Below are 16895 nucleotides of genomic sequence, written 5' to 3' on the forward strand. Positions count from 1 at the left end.
TGTACAGGGAAGAAACTGAGTTAATGCCTAATTAGGCTGGCGACCGTATTATTAACAAATTGGTAGCATCTTCTGTGTTGTTTCTTGTCCGTCCTGACGTGTAGTTGCATTTCGGACTTATTTGACGTATCATTGTTATTACCGAGCGGGTGTAAGTCTGATTTGCCTCCATTCAGGTACACGCGGTCAATATCTATACAGAAATCCTGTCTCGTAAGGTAAACCCGACTCACTTACCATAGTACAGACTTTAATTAGTATTGTGTGCCCCACGCGCACGTTACAAGGAGTCTGCCGAGAATACCACATTTCAGGTTTTGTCTCTCATCACGGACAAAGCAGTGACCGACGGTCTTCACTTAACCAATGAGAGCAGCGCCTTTTGCATAGAGCTGTCAGTGCTAACAGACAAGCAATCAACACTACACGAAATAACCGCAGACGTCAATGTGGGACATACGACGAACGTGTGCACTAGGAGAGTGCGGTGAAATTTGGTGTTAATGAGTTATGGCAAAACAAGACCGATGCAAGCGCCTTTACAAACAGCACAACATCGCCTGCAGAGCGTCACCTGGGCTCGTAACAATATTGGTTGCACACCAGACGACTGGAAAACAGTGACCTTGTCAAATGGGTCCACATGTAAGTTGGTAACAGTTGGTGACAATATTAGAGTGTGCCGTAGACCCAACGGAGCCATGGACCCAAGTCATAACAAGACACTGTGCAAGCTGGTGGTAGCTCCGTAATGTTGTAATCTGTGTTTACATGGAGCGGACTGGATGACCGACTGGAAATGGCTGTATTCACCTACTTGGAGAGCACTTTTGCCAACGTCCTTGCCGCAGTGGTAACACCGGTTCCCGTCAGATCACCGAAGTTAAGCGCTGTCGGGCTGGGCTAGCACTTGGATGGTTGACCATCCGGTCTGCCGGGCGCTGTTGGCAAGCAGGGTGCACTCAGCCCTTGTGACGCCAACTGAGGAGCTACTTGACTGAGAAGTAGCGGCTCCGGTCTCGGAAACCGACACACGGCCGGCAGAGCGATGTGCTGACCACATGCCCCTCCATATATGCATCCAGTGACGCACGTGGACTGAGGATGAGACGGCGGCCGGTCGGTACCTTTGGGCCTTCATGGCCTGTTCGGGAGGAGTTGGAGACCACTTTTAGCCGCTCACAGACTTTATGTTGCCAAAGAACGATGCAAGGTTTATGTATCACAATGCGTCATGTCGATGACGACAGTAAGTCGCGATTGGTCAGAAAAACATTCGGGACAATACGACCCACATGGATCGTCCGACGCCTGCGGAGGCAGCATGTATCACTATTTCTGCAGGAGACTTCCAACGACTACATCTACATCTAAATCTACATTTATACTCCGCAAGCCACCCAACGATGTCTGGCGGAGGGCACTTTACGTGCCATTGTCAGTACCTCCCTTTCCTGGCCCAGTCGCGTATGGTTCGCGGGAAGAACGACTGCCGGAAAGCCTCCGTGCGCGCTCGAATCTCTCTGATTTTACATTCGTGATCTCCTCGGGAGGTATAAGTAGGGGGAAGCAATATATTCGATACCTCATCCAGAAACGCACCCTCTCGAAACCTGGACAGCAAGCTACACCGCGATGCAGAGCGCCTCTCTTGCAGAGTCTGCCACTTGAGTTTGCTAAACATCTCCGTAACGCTATGACGCTTACCAAGTAACCCTGTGACGAAACGCGCCGCTCTTCTTTGGATCTTCTGTATCTCCTCTGTCAACCCGACCTGGTACTGATCCCACACTGATGAGCAATACTCAAGTATAGGTAGAACAAGTGTTTTGTAAGCCACCTCCTTTGTTGGTAGACTACATTTTCTAAGGACTCTCCCAATGAATCAAAACCTGGTACCCGCCTTACCAACAATTAATTTTATATGATCATTCCACTTCAAATCGTTCCGTACGCATACTCCCAGATATTTTACAGAAGTAACTGCTACCAGTGTTTGTTTCGCTATCATATAATCATACAATAAATGATCCTTCCTTCTATGTATTCGCAATACGTTACATTTGTCTATGTTAAGGGTCAGTTGCCACTCCCTGCGCCAAGTGTCTATCCGCTGCAGATCTTCCTGCATTTCGCTACAGTTTTCTAATGCTGCAACTTCTCTGTATACTACAGCATCATCCGCGAAAAGCCGCATGGAACTTCCGACACAACTTTTGAGTGCATGCGACGTCTAGATGCCGGACTACTCCGGGCAAAAGGAGGTCCGAGACGATATTTGGAGGTATTCAATGACTTTTTCCACCTCAATGTACCATACCTAAAAGAGACACGATTTACACCATTTGGAACTCCTTTATAGCAGCGCCACAGGTAGCATAATCAACTTTTGAGGTACCAGCATGGGGTACAGCACCTTCGTAAAGCAGGGAAGCCAAGAGCGTGTACCACCCGAACACGGCGGCGCCCGTTGCTGTAGCGACGTCACATCCACTTTGCAGGGTGGCGCGGCGCGGCGCAGGCGGGTCGCAGCGAGCCGGCTGTGAAACAGGCCGCTTCATTTTAAGAAGGCGGCCCGGCCTGCTGCCGCATACATTATTCAGCAGCGGCAAACACGCGCGCCGCGCTTTCGGGTCAAATCGGATAAGGTCGGATCGGATCGTGTCGTATCGGACACAGCGCCGCGTCTGCGCGAAATGTGCTGCATCACTCGTGCCCCCGTCTGCAGCCGACGTCGTCCCGCACGCTCCTCTTCTCCTCCGAGTCCTAAGTAACGATTCTGTTTCAGTTACGGGAAGTCCTGATGCCAGATGACAAGAGAGGATTAGTGTCGTGTGACAGAATAATTTTACTCTGAGAAGGAAACGTTTGTGACTAAATTCAATGCCAAAACTCAAAATGTGGCCCATCCAGGCTAATCCAGTATGTTACATCGGTTAACATTCACTTTTGAATGCCAATGAAACCTGGTAGTCAAAAATGGCGCAAATGGCTGTGAGCACTATGGGACTTAACATATTAGGCCATCAGTCCCCTAGAACTTAGAACTACTTAAACCTAACTAGCCTAAGGACATCACACACGCCCATGCCCGAGGTAGGATTCGAACCTGCGATCGTAGCGGTCGTGCGGTTCCAGACTGAGGCGCCTAGAACCTCTCGGCCATCGCGGCCGGCTACCTGGTAGTCAAGGGGAAGCAGGATTCGGTTACTATTGTGCCGTTTACAGTTACATACAATTGATTTTAAACCAGTAATTCCAGACTCAACAATAAATAAAAATACCCGCGTTATTAATGAAGGAATAAATAACTGTGTAAGTAATAGTGTTTTCAGTGAGTTACAATTTAGCAACCCACCATTACATGCAGATACAGCAGATAATATTTTAAAAGCTAGCCACTGTGATCATGGCAAAAGGCCTTACACTCCAGGAATGGCAATAAATTAAGAATTGTTTAAAACTCGCTGCTACTTACAAATTACAGGTACTGAAATATTAAAGGCAAGTCGCCACAAACACAGCAGAAGGCATCAGACGCCAGGAATGGCAGTAACTAAGGGTTTAAAGGCTTACTGCGTAAATACAAATACTAAATTAGAATTTTAAGGCAAGTGACCACAAACACGGCTCATGGTCTTACAAACCAAGAATGACAATAATATAGAAAATTAGAAACGTGCCGTAAAACAGCAAATACTGTAGCAAAGGTTCATTAAAAAAAACAAGCAAGTGGTCGCCAAACGGGTGAAATGAGATGATGGTAAACTTTGTAACACAACTCTTAATATCCACTGAACACTACACTGATATATTTATTCCAGAAGGCGACCAGAACTATTAACTAGACATATATAACCTTTAATGTAGGCGTTACAAGGTATTGTAATAAATAATACAATAATAAAACTCAAAGACCAGTACACAAGTTCCTTAAAGGGTACTGAGGTAGATTATACCCGCAGAAAGTGTGGACTGAAGGAGCGTTACACTGAACTACTGGAAATCAGATCTCCATTTAGAACTAGCAGCCGAACCAAACTTAATTTGATTGAGGTGGGCCCGGTATTGCTTCACGGTACGGTTGGCCTTAGCCACAAGATTAAGTGGGCCTAGAATTCGCATAGTCGTACATGGAAAACGGGGAGCAAACTTACCAAGGTTGCCAACACGCACCATCCTCCTGAGAAAATTACGGACATACACGTCATCTCCCGAGTTACCCTTGTAGGCTCGTCGATTACGGCTATAACGTCCAGGTTTTATGTTGTGAGCCCTGAGAATATTGGACATCGGACGATTCCGGTTTTCAAACTGCCTACTGGCTTCTGTCTCGGGTTCTTCGGCCGACGTTCATCTAATGATTTTTCTGACGTTTCGCCAGCACGAGTGGCTGGCATTGTCAAAGCTTCACCCTCCATTGCCGGTGGTGAACTGGAGCCGAGCTCGCGGGCGCAGACTATATGTACCTGGCGCGCCAACGTCCGAGGGCTTCTCCGCGGTTCTCCTCTTGCTACCTGCGACGGTCGTTCGCTGCAGTACGGGAAGCCAGGATCCGTTTACCTTAAGGTTTTCCTCTTTCTTGTTCAAACTGTTCGCGTGTTTTTGTATTTCCACAGCTTCTCTGAACAAGCGCGTGTGATAGTGCTTCTCTACAGCCAGAACTTCCGTGTCGGCGAATTTTATTACGTGGTCGGTCTCATTCAGTGCGTGATTTGCCACGGCCGATTTCTCCACCTGCCCCAACCTGCAATGTCGCTTATGCTCTTTGATCCTGGTGTTAATGGATCGTCCAGTCATTCCGACATAAACTTTTCCGCATGTGCATGGTATACGGTATATTCCCGACATTGCAAGTGGGTCTCTTTTCTCCTTCGCCGATCTAAGACACTCTTTGATCTTCCTTGTCGGTTTGAAAATCGTCTTTACGAGAAAAGGACGAATATGTGAGCCGCAACACCTCAAACGAGAAATGCAACACCTGGAAACTATCCTGAGGAGCAATGGGTACTCCACAAATTATATTAGAAGTGTAACATAGCCAAACACTCGGCGAAGTAAGGAACCAGAAAAAGAAATGTCGGGTACGGCCTTTCTGCCCTACATTCCCAGAGTGACGGACAGAATCGGCCGTATATTGCGCAAACATGGCGTAAAGACGATATAGTCTGCGCCCGCGAGCTCGGCTCCAGTTCACCACCGGCAATGGAGGGTGAAGCTTTGACAATGCCAGCCACTCGCGCTGGCGAAACGTCAGAAAAGAACCCGAGACAGAAGCCAGTAGGCAGTTTGTCAACAAGTGGCCACGAAAGCCTCAACAATTTTGGATTCCAGTTTTCTTTGACGACCTGAGGGGTGACCTTCGCAGGAATTACGTCTTGAATCCCCCATAAGATCGAAAGGGGGGAATTAACAGGATAAGCAAACATCAAGGAAACCAGAGAATCCTTCAAAGCCTCATGGCTGATGGTACTGAAGGCAAAGCTAAGCCGAGGCAGACTAGAATCAAACTTAGTGGGACACTTCTGAAGGAAGATAATCAGTGCGGATTAAAGGATACGATTGAGCCTTTCCGCAAAGGACCCATGCGGATAATAGGTAGTGGTAGTTACATGCTTAACACCGCTTTGAAAAACGAAGGCCTTGAAGGGAGCTGAAAGAAAGGCCGGCACATTATCAGTAACGATTTTCTTAGAAGGCCCAAAAACACTAAATACATTAGTTAAACGCGCAGTGGTGGTGGCAGCAGTCACATGTCGACTCGGAAGAAGCCAGGCAAACCTCGAAAACGCGTCAGTAATAACTAATACATACCGCTGGCCTCTTTTAGGGATAGGTAAGGGCCCCACATAGTCGATATAGAGTTTGTCCATGTTGCAAGATTCACGCTGACAACTAAGGGACATCTGTTGAAGAGTTTTCCGGTTTGGTCATACGACACAACTGACACCGAGAAACTATTTCTCTAACGTCTCGGTCAATAGAAGGCTAAGTCAGATGCTCTCTGCCCTTCTACAAGGTCTTATATGTTCCTAAATGCCGGCCAGTCAACGAGTTGTGAAAATAATGAAAAATGGGGAGCACTAGGGTGCCTGGTAGACAGATCTTAATCTCCTTGGTACGTTCCATCCGTTTACACGAAATGCCTTTCCTGAAGGAGCGTTACACTGAACTATTAGCCATCAGACCTCCTTTTAGAACACACGTGTCTTACAAGAACCAAGGGGCGACAGACGGTGCTCCTGGAATCGACCTCTAAAAAGGTCTGGCAACAAACACTTTCGCGAGCGATTAGATAGGCAGCCAAGAGTTGCATTCACTTCACAAGATGTTAACTCAGACTAGCGGCAGTCTAACGAATGACTAATGATAATCTTGCTGAAGCTACCTGACGTTCGATAAACAAAACGCTACGATGGAACAATACGCCAAAGCCGGAACCGGTGGTCTGCACTACGCACCCAGAATAATGTGTTCAGATCGCATGGAACGAGGAAAGAATCACTACCACCATAGTAGAAGAATCACCAACCGGCCGCCAAGGCAGCTAACTGGGGCATTAGCGGCCACCAGGCAAGAAAAATTACCGCTGCTTGAACTTAACAAATTGTAACAAGTTGAACGCAGTAAGTAGTAATAAGAAGTCGAGGAAAGCTAATCAGATCCGCCTTCCCCAGGCACTGCACTCGCTGCTCTTCGCCTCGGTGACACTACGAGCAACACGAACCCAATCACTGGAGAATCGCGAGGTATCACAATGGTGGAGGTTTATCTACTTGGATTGAAATGCACTCATTTTCAAGCTTGCTGGATCCGATTTACGACGAGGTCGTGCAACCTCGTGACCACAGCCCTTCCATCTGGCAGTCCATGCGTGCCGCCAGCAGTTCCGGCGTGTTTACGCACTGTGCGGACCTGGCTCCCTCCTCCTGAGTCGCCAACTGAACTGGCCCACTCACACGACCCGAGAAAACAACGACGTCTACCCAAAGATAGGGCAACAGTTACTACACATCGATAACCGCCGCTGCTGCCACTAGCTGACAGGCAACACTTGCGAAACGAGTGGCGCCAGTCAAGACGAGAAGAAGACAAACAACCGCAACCATTCCAACTAAACGATACCTTCTGGCCTCCAAGCGAGGGGTGAAACCTACAAACAGCACCATCGCGAGCCGCAGCATGGCTCAGCTAAATTTTGTGACCAGGTGAAGAACGAGAATTAAATGAGGATCTTTGTCCATCCCTTCAATTTAAGAGGCACGTACTATCTTAGCTTAATGCTAGGTGTCATGGCGGCTACAGTGTAACACGTGTTAAGTTCGGCTCGCGAAATTTAGTTGAATTCGAAGGTGTTCTCGCAGGTGGTGTTGTCTAGTACAAGTGGAAATCGTGTAAACAACAGTGTTCTGTGCAGTAGTGCTATTTTTCTTCTGTGCTCCGCCAATATCTTCGAGAAAATGGTAAACCGAAGAGTCAACAACAGCGCGTCCAGCAGCGGGGAAGCAGCAGGTGCGGCGGGCCCGCTCTTGGCGGAAGGTGCGGCCGCGGCTCCCGGTATAGCGGAGCTGGTCCGCTCTGAGGTAAACGCTGCGCTTCGCGATAAAAACAATCTCGATCTGATAGCAGGCACTATATCAGATACTGTAACGGCAGCAGTATTGGCCAAAATGCGTGAAACTGTTGAGGCCAATACTGCCGAAATTACAGCACTAAAAAAGTCTGTGTCTAAATACGAGAAAAAGGCACGAGAGTTGGAAGTGAAACTATCTGCCGCAACTGACGAACTAGAACAGTACCAAAGGCGAAATAGTCTACGACTGTTTGGAGTAGTAGAAAATAAGGAAGAAGACACGGACAACCTGCTTATACAGGTTGCGCGTGAAAAATTAGGCGTTGAAGTGACCAAGGCAGACATTGACAGGAGCCATCGGGTGGGACGAAAACTACCAGGTGCCACCAAACCTCGTCCAATAATAATTAAATTTGTCTCGTACCGAAAAACGGCAGAGATCTTTACCCAGAAGAAGAAGTTAGCCAGGACAGGGCTTAAAATAAGGGAAGATCTGACACACGAACGGCTAAAGATTTTAAACAGTGCCATATCCCATTTCGGTCTTCAGAATGTGTGGACTCAGGATGGCAGAGTAATCATTAAGACAGCAGCTGGAAAGAAGACAGTCACAAACATGACAGAACTGAATAGTATTAAGTGAAGCTACTCGAGCCAAAAGTGCAAACTTAACACCATTTGCAAATTGTAACAGCCCTACACTCAGATATAGTCTTGTAATTTTATTAATTTCTTAATTATACCCATATTTGTACCTTCAACTAATTGTTTTTGTAACTGTATTAACTTTTCACTTTTTTTATGCCTGTAGCTCTAACCATTACTTAATTTTAGTTACTGATAATACTTTTTTCATTTTCTCAGTTTATTCTCTTCCGTTCTGAAATAGTTCTATTGCAATTATTAGTCTCTCCTTTAGTTTGTTAATCACCCATCTCTTCGGTTTAAATTGTTCATAACAAAAATCACTATCAGTATCACTTTAGCAAATCTTAATCTAATTGTAGCTTCCTACGATAATGACTACCAGTATCACTTTAGTAAATTTCAATTTAATTCTAGCTTCCTACGATAATCTATTAATTATTAAGCTTACTTCTCTCTGCTGGCAGCATCAGCCTCTTAAATCACTTCTTTTCCCTTATTTCCACCCTAAGCTGTTTCAAATATGCTAATTACATTTCTCCTCTTACGACAGAGGATACACAGTGACACACAGCCGTCACTATTTTGGTCATATTCTCCTTGCACCGAATACCACTAATCCATTTTCTATACTCCCGCAACCTCAGGAAATCTCTAGCAGTCGCCTTTCTTTCGACACTCGCGATGTCACAAACAGGGCGCGCAAAATCTCGGACACCCCTGTGTTATGTCACTTGGCGGAAGCAGCGGCCAGTGCCCCTCGCGGCAGGTAGTGCCTAACAAAGGGACAAACCAGTCTGCCACCCTACTCCAGGCTGCTCAGCGGAACGCGTCAGAGCTTTTAGCAGCTCACTGCAACATCCAGTCTTTACCTGCACATTATGAAGAACTTAGCCTCCTCTTCAACCAACTAAACTACCACATAATCCTCTTATCCGAAACGTGGTTGAAACCACACATATCATCTGCATCTTTTCATCTCCCAGGGTACACATTTCTTAGGGCAGACAGATCAATAAAGCGAGGTGGCGGGGTCGGCGCGTATATACGAACAGATCTCAAAGCGAAAGTCTTATGTACGTCAAATCCTGCTGAAGAAAAAGAGGCTGAATTCATGTTCATTGAAATAAATATACAAAGTCGGAAATTCTTGACTGGCGTCGTGTACAAGCCGCCAAAAATAAGCTCAATGAGATCCTTCCAGTCGGAATTACATTCATTTCAGTGTCAATACGAACATGTCATCGAAATGGGTGACTTGAACATAGACCTGCCAAGAGACACTCCCTCCGCAATAAACCTAAGAAGACTGTTTAGTTGCAATAGCATGAACATTCTTCCATTACAACCTACACACCATACGGCGCACAGTCATACTCTTATAGACGTAATCGCAACGAAACAGACTGACAAAGTAAGAGATGTTGGTCAAACATCGGCCCCTAGCCTCTCAGCACATGATGTAATATTCCTGGCCTACTCTGTGCAGCCCCCAAGGATCAAATCGCGTTACATAACTTGTAGGAACATGAAACGTATTGACCTTGACGCTCTAACAGCCGATTGCTCAGAAAACTCATGGCATCAAATAATCAGAAAACCCACAATCGACGGCAAAATTAATGAACTTGGTGATAAACTCACTGCCCTCTATAACAAACATGCACCTGTGCGCACAATCCGTGTAAGAAAATCTCCTGCTCCATGGCTGACAGCTGAATTACGTCAAATGATGACTAATAGGGATGCTGCCCACAGGCGTTTCAAGGCAGATCCGAAACCCGAGCGTTTCGAAGAATATAGAAAGCTACGGAACAGAGTGAAACAATGCATTCGCAATGCTAAAATCAGGCACGCTCGCTCCCTTGTATGCAGCGATCTGACGCCCACGACTCTATGGAAGAATCTCCGTAGCTTGGGGCTCGGAAAGGCAAAATCGGAAACTACTTTTCATGTGTCAGCTAACGAATTAAATTAATTCTTCTCTGCATCTCTGAATACCAGCACAGCTGATAATTACCGTCCACAAGAATCCCCAAACAGGATAACTAACAACGATACCTTCCATCTAAAACATGTAACAACAAATACGGCAAGAAAAGCAATAATGAGAATCTCTTCTGATGCAATAGGCAACGACGGTATCGGTATAACCATGATTAAGAATGTTACCGATATCTTAGTACCTGTCTTAACTGACATTTAATTTTTCCCTCGTGAACGGAATATATACCAATGCATGGAAAAGAAGCCTAATTCGACCCATCCCTAAGATCGAAAACCCGCAACTGCCTAGTGATTACCGACCAATTAGCATACTGCCTGCTGTTTCCAAAGCACTTGAATATACTGTTCATGACCAAATCACTGAACACTTGCATGAATTCAGCCTATATGACAAATTTCAATCCGGTTTCTGTAAACATCAAAGCACAAACACTGCTCTAATTAAAGTAACTGATGACCTGAAATATGCCATCGACAATCGAAAGGCAACAATTTTGACGCTACTGGACTTCAGCAAAGCTTTTGACACTGTTAGCTTTGACATATTGCTCAGAAAAATGCAACAGCTTAATTTCTCTGATAGTGCAATGAGATGGTTTGAAAGCTACTTAAAAGACAGACAGCAATGTGTTGTCTGCGTAAATGAAAAATCTTCCTGGAAACATGTTTCCTCGGGAGTGCCCCAAGGATCAGTCTTAGGACCACTCTTGTTTTCTTTATATGTCAACGATATTTCGTCGGTTCTGTCCTCCTGTAAATATCATTTCTATGCCGACGACCTCCAGCTCTACCTAAGCGTCAGACCTGAAGATGTAAACACTGCAATCGCTCAGATGAATGATGATCTGTCTTCAGTAGTGACATGGGCGAAAAACCTGGGGCTTAAACTAAATGCAAAACAGACGCAAGTAATCTTAATAGCCCATCAGAAATTAATAAGTTCAGATTTCCGCGAACGGCTACCTCCTATTCTGCTCGACGGTACTCCAATACCATATCAGAAAACAGTGAAGAACTTGGGTGTAACTTTGGATGAGCATCTCAACTGGGCGGAGAATACAGTCGCAGTGTGCCGAAAGACGTCTGCTTGTCTCTATGCTCTCAAAAAGTTTCGGAACATATTTCCACAGGACTTGAAACGCCAGCTCGTGCAAGCACTCGTTCTACCGAACCTCCACTATTGTGATGTGATTCAACAAGGCACGAGTAGTGAAAACAAAAGACGGCTAGAGCTAACCATGAATGCCTGTGTGCGTTACACCTGCAACATTCGCCGATATGATCATGTTAGTGCTTCATACTCCGAGCTAGGGTGGCTGCGGCCGGACAAATTGCGTGACTACCACACTCTATGTCTACTCCACCGACTCCTCGTCGCGCAAGCACCCCAGTACCTTGCTTCAGAGATTCAAAACCTGTCATGTCATCATAATCGAAACACGAGGTCACTCTTATTTGGTATCCTAACTGTGCCCACTCACAAAACAAAAACTTTTGCAAACTCCTTCTCAGTTGCTGCTGTCCGCCTCTGGAACAAACTGCCCCTTACCTTCCGCTAAATTCAATCTCCTGCTGCTTTTAAGAAGAAGTTGAAGCATTTCCTACTATCATCCTCATAAAGTTCTCCACAAAATTAATGTACAAGGGCAATCCCCTCATCTGTCAAATAGCAAAGCTATCTTGCTCCTGAGATGCCTTCCTCTTCATCTATCTCTATTAGCCACGCAATCTTCTTTTCCATTATATTTCCTTAATTATGTTTCATCATGTCTCTCTATTCTTCTCCTCCCCTCAACATGAGTCTCCCTCATACTCGCTGCTGCCAGCACACCTATCTAAAATCTGTCTCTTCAATAATGTCTAATTATAACAGTACTTGTGATCTACGAATATAAACTCTATATGTATGTATTTTTCCAGGTGTACCTTTCTAATTGTTTATTTCACTTTTTGTACTAGATGTAGTTTAACATGCCTACTAAAACATATGAATGTAAAATAAGTAGAATGCCTGGTTAGATGTAAGAGAGGGCCTGATGGCCCTAATCTTGCCAGGTTAAATAAATAAATAAATAAATAAATAAATAAAATAAATAAATGAAACTCACACTTAATGCTGTAGATGCACTTTTTCGTTAATGACAATCAGAGAGAAAAGAAACAGGACCAAAAAAGTGAGGTATATTTGGCCCAGACTTGAACTATACGTATTAGAGAAAATTATCTTCATACATGTAAGTGAGTTAGGAATAACTTCGCTGCTTGTTCTAAAAATATTTATTTTTATTTTCTCCTCTGTTGAACCGTAGCCTGCATTTGGCATGACATGCCATCTTCTTTATACTTTTACAAAGTTAGCCCCAAATAGTTTATCACTTGTTATTTTTACATGGGTTCATGACAGGGCTGATTAAGCATTTGTGCCGTTTTCAGATATCCCTGTTGACATTAATTTATAAAGCATTTTATTCTACGTCTTATTTTGATATTTTTTTATCCTATGCTCAAGTCTAGATGGAGTGACGTCCATAAAACATCTGGAACGCAATTTCTTTTATTTATTGCGTTGTTATTATAGTTTTCCTTCTATAAAAACATAGAGTAACTTTTTGACCGTTGTCAAACGACAGACAGTTCCATTAATGCATCATGTTTACAAGTAAATTATATCTTCGGTAGAAAATGTGTGTGAATTCCTATGGGACCAAACTGCTGAGGTCATCGGTCCCTAGACTTACACACTACTTAATCTAACTTATGCTAAGAACAACACACACACACATCCATGCCCGAGGGAGGACTCGAACCTCCGGCGGGAGGGGCCGCCAGATTCGTGACATGGCGCCTGTAACCGCGCGGTCACTCCGCGCGGCATAACTTGGGTAGTCAGAGACATTTTTTTCCAGAGATATTTTACATTTTGTAGATGTGCGATCTTAATCTTGTGTATTGTTTTTCGTTTATTGTGTTGTGTTCATCCTTTTTCATTTTCTGTTATGCTAATAAAGTTTTCCAGATAATATCTATGTTTGAAGTCCATTAGTTCGTTTAAGATGTCATTCTAATATCTATATGTGTGTGTATAAATTTCTAGTTCTTCGAAAATGTTCATTACCTGATCTTTTGGAATCCTACGTAGAATTTCCAAAGCGTTTGCGATTACATTCAGTCTGTGGTTTTTATTTGTTAAGTTTAGGAAACTTGATTGGTTGCTTTTGCAGCTTCTCGTGTGTTCGTTAAATCCTATACTAAAACTGGGATGATTTTGCACCTTAGACACTGTTTTATATAAAGAACGCTTTCAGTTCGTTTTACTACTTTAATACAGGGTACTTCTAACTAAACTTTCTCTACTTGAGCCAGAATAGAAGGAAAACTGTTTACCGTCTAAGTACCCAACTTTAAAGGAATGAGACTCGGACTGTGTGTCGCAGGACCCTCGTTGACTGTCCTGACTTGCCGGTAGGCGCCGCTATTGGGACGGGAACACAGGGCTGAAGCACAATATCAGTCAACATGGGTAAGGAAAAGTTGAGCAGGGCATTACGCACAAACAGTAAAGCCCTGCTGCTCTTCTCGAGTATCGAAGCATTAAACGAATACAGACCAATCCTCTTTCCGCACTGGGGTTGAGGAACATGATTCGGAAGATGGAATTGCTCTTGGGAGTAGCGGACGGCCAGTGATGCCACAAATGGTTGAAGAAGATGAAAGGTGGCAGGTCTTTATTTATGCAGTCGAACTTGTAATTGCTTACTGCATGCTCAGTGAGGCCGATAGGGATAGGATTCACCAGCAGAGCGGTGTTGTGCAGAGATGCAGATATCAAAGATGAAGTAACGAAAATTCAGCAGACAGCAAAAGATTCCAAAAACTTAGCTATAGGCGAAAAAAATACACATGGGTAGCTCATACTGCAGCACAAGGTACAAGGGAGGAGACACTAGCCGTGAAGGACCACACAGGCAATATAATTAGTTTGTGTAATGAAGGGAGTACTAGATACATAACGGGAGTATGGGGAGAAAATTGAAAAAACGCAGCGACAAATATCGCAAAATTCGGAGAAGACAAGGCTCCAAAAGCCTTAAATTTATTTTTATATTGGCGTTCACAACGAGACCAATTTCCTCAACCCTGGTTCGACTCCCGGCCGGGTTGGGGATTTTCTTCGCCCGAGGAAGTGCCATGAAAGTACCATGAAGTGCCATGAAAGTGCCGAGATCGGACTGAGTACAGATTGGGAATTTGTACGGGCGCTGATAACGGTGCAGTTGAGCACCCCACGAACCAAACATCATCATCATCAATATTTCCTCAAGGCATTCAGATAATTCCACACTGACATCAAATACATCTTTTTGTTAGGATTCCCTCATATTGCATTATCAAGATCCTCACTTGCATCACATTGCATCGTTTCAAACGTATGTCCTGCATCTGCAACCTTGTCCTTCTATTTTGTTATTCTTGACTACGAATTTCAACCTTTCGCTTAAACTGTCGTGTTCGTGCATTTCGTGTTTCGTTCAGAGGTTCGTCTTTGAACGGAGTTACTTTTTACTCCAGTCCCTTGTCTTGATTATTGAATCTTTGATTGTCTGAATATCTAACAGTTTACTGTCAATCATTCCTATCTTACTATCCTATCTATCAAACTTATGATCGAGCTCTGTCTTCAAATCAGTCTTTAGTTGATGAGATGTACTTTTCATTTGTTGTTCAATTTTGCTGTCCTATTGGTTAGATTTATGATCTAAATCAGTCTTGTGGTGGTCAGTTTCACTACTTACCTATTGTAAAAAAAACATGAAAGATACGTTGCTACTCTTTTGCTACAATTTTCAAATGCTACACAGTAAATCTCTTCACACTAATTCTTTAACATCGTCACACATGTACCACTACACACACAAAAATGGTTCAAATGGCTCTGAGCACTATGGGACTCAACTGCTGTGGTCATCAGTCCCCTAGAACTTAGAACTACTTAAACCTAACTAACCTAAGGACATCACACACATCCATGCCCGAGGCAGGATTCGAACCTACGACCGTAGCAGTCGCACGGTTCCTGACTGCGCGCCTAGAACCGCGAGACCACCGCGGCCGGCACCACTACACACACTCTGAAATCCTCACAGTTATTGAAACACAAACAGTTCCCTGCCACACACCACTTAATTGTGGAACATCTCAGCAGATTTATGTCTGCTGGCACTGGTGGAGGATGTGTCAGTGTTGACGGCACCAACAAGAGAGGCAGCGAAGATTACAGGAACGAAGGCGGGAGGGGTGATGGATTACTTCTACTCTACTTCAGCACAATGCATTTTTCCCAGCAATCAGTGACTAGAAGAAATTATTTGTAGACTTCGATATTTTGACCGTTCATTGAATGTTTCACCTTGAACATCATCTCATCTGCCACAACTGTCTCTTCATCGGAGAATAGCGGGAGAAGATCCTGAAAAACACTATAGAAAATACAAAGGAGGATAAGACCAAATTAGATAGCCGATAGACTGCTTTATTGTGTCCTGGTCAGCTTCGTGTCTTGAATGACGATCTATAGTAACCCTGCAAGGAGATTTCCGTTGCCCCTTACGAGAATATTATGTTGACATTACACCATGGCACGCACAAATTAGTCTCGGTGTGACCTTGCACGATTTTGGTTGGTTCTTCACCTGTACTGGCGGTGGCGAATCAAAACGTTTCCACTGCTACTAGATAACCCTGCTCCTTTGTCTCTGGGTTCAAAATGGTTCAAATGGCTCTGAGCACTATGGGACTTAACATCTGAGGTTATCAGTCCCCTAGAACTTAGAACTACTTAAACCTAACTAACCTAAGGACATCACACACATCCATGCCCGACGCAGGATTCGAACCCGCGACCATAGCAGTCGCGCGGTTCCGGACTGAAACGCCTAGAACCGCTCGGCCACTTCGGCCGGCTTTGTCTCTGGGGCATAGCGCTAAATCCAGCAATCGTCCATAGCGATTAGACAGCTAAAGAAATCTTGATTGGTCTGACACAGCTGCAACATTCCACTTATTGCCTCTGTTCGGCTGACATTCTGAATGGTCTTGGAACCCAGCAGGTGGCAATCTCACGGTTCCCAATTCTTTACAGAGCAATGATCTACGATTTAGCTCATTGTCATCCTGACCTCTTCGATCACACTTACGCTTTCGCACTACCCAGCCACTGTCCCATACTGCTTGATGGTAACCTATCGCTGTACTCTTGCGCCAACTCAGCATTGGTTGTTTCCAAGTTGTTCCCGTTCAAATGCAGGAAACAAATTACCGCACGATACTCCGCTTTAACAATTTAAGTGTGCAGTTTAGCTCCAGCAGGTCCAGTCGCGTGCTGCGGTGCTCTGCCGTGGGGCTTTTAATGTACACTAGTAGGGCAGACATTTACCTTAAATAAACAATACATCACGTAAGTCTGAGGTGATGATTAAAACATTTAAAATAGCGCATCATACGTAGCAGATCGTTATCAACATTCTCTACATGTTGTTGTGGTCTTCAGTCCTGAGACTGGTTTGATGCAGCTCTCCATGCTACTCTATCCTGTGCAAGCTTCTTCATCTCCCAGTACCTACTGCAACCTACATCCTTCTGAATCTGCTTAGTGTATTCATCTCTTTGTCTC

General features: G+C 44.6%; 1 pseudogene; it reads left to right on the forward strand.

Moving 5' to 3' along the window:
* Positions 1-832: 832 nt before the first annotated feature.
* Positions 833-950, forward strand: LOC126237563 (5S ribosomal RNA; annotated as a pseudogene).
* Positions 951-16895: the final 15945 nt, after the last annotated feature.

The sequence above is a fragment of the Schistocerca nitens genome, chromosome 2, assembly GCF_023898315.1.
Source record: "Schistocerca nitens isolate TAMUIC-IGC-003100 chromosome 2, iqSchNite1.1, whole genome shotgun sequence".
Lineage (NCBI taxonomy): Eukaryota > Metazoa > Arthropoda > Insecta > Orthoptera > Acrididae > Schistocerca > Schistocerca nitens.